We start from the raw sequence: 1,383 nt of genomic DNA on the forward strand, positions 1-1,383 counted from the left end.
TCTGCCTCATTTTTAATGCAATTGACATTAAGATGTTTGCACATGCGTTTCTAATCTCTATATATCTGATTATTACTAGTCACAGTCGATAACTTTCTGAGCTCCTTGGCATCTGAGCATGGGTATAAAGTCATCAGGCAGATTTCAATGGTAATGTTTTTCACATCTACTAATTATTTAAGGAGCAAATTTTTATGCTTTGAAGAATTATTTTTTTTCTTTTTTATTTATTTATACACCCACTTCCCAGGTACCCCCCTCCCATAGCCTCCCTCCCCCCACTAGAGCCTTTATACCCTGATATCCCTGCTATTGTCTGCTGTGTTGTTGGCACCCCCAGCCATTCCCCACTACTTGCCCTTCTGGTGAATCTAGTCAGCCTATCTAGAGGTCTTTGTTTTAGGAGGGTCAGCTGTTCCTCATCTAGCAGCAATCAGTTGTCAATATTCCTTTGGATAAGATTGGGGTCTGCTGTTCATTTTCCCAGTTCTATGCTGGGTTACTATCTGGGAGTCCCTTGGGCCACCCTGGCCAACAACTCAAAAGAAGGTATCTCCTATCTGGCATTGTTACTTGTTATGTAGCCTTTAGCTATGCATATGGACTCTTAAGAAATATTATTGGCTCATTTAATCTTTGGTTATACTTTCCTTTGGGTGTCTAAGGCCATACAGTTGGCCCAGATAAACCTATTTATTTTTACTCTTAAAGTCTTTTGAGGATCTGTTCCTCAGGGGTCACATGGGCTTGGGAGGAGCCCCTGGTTCCTTTTACCAGTTCCACCTATTTGAAGATAAATAAAAGGTCCTGCTCGACCATGGTTGGCTTCGCTTGGAAGCATGGAGGAGATGATTCCTCTCTGTTGACCCTCCTCTTTATAGACTGGACACTGGTTCATGTCCATCTGGTGGGGTGTCCTTGGCCTCCTTTATCAAGAGGACGGGTGACCAACCACCATTATAGGACATTTTGAGAAATGCTCATAGTCCCCTGGAACTAGTTGACCTAGGAGGGCAAGGAGTAAAAAGTGTCCTTTGGGACCTCTGACCAAATTATTATAGACCTCAAAGAATGTCTGTTAAACACCCAAGAAGATTACTTCCACCAGTCTGGTATTTTTAGTTACTGTGTGTCATGTAGATAAATCTTAAGCAACCAATTGTTCTCAGATATACCTTACCTAGATATATATTTCTTGATCTACTATGTATAATTTATCAGTAGGTTGTAGGAGTAATATGGTTCCCTCTGGTTTTCAAAACTAGCTAGGCATTATTAATCTATTGCATTGTCTCACACCTCCACCATAGTTTTCTCATTTAAGGTGCCCCATTTCCACCCTTTCTCCCTTAATAATACCCTTCTCCTATGGTCTTACCTCTC

The sequence above is a fragment of the Nannospalax galili genome, unplaced genomic scaffold (assembly GCF_000622305.1).
Source record: "Nannospalax galili isolate Female #2095 unplaced genomic scaffold, S.galili_v1.0 scaffold517, whole genome shotgun sequence".
NCBI classification, from domain to species: Eukaryota; Metazoa; Chordata; class Mammalia; order Rodentia; family Spalacidae; genus Nannospalax; species Nannospalax galili.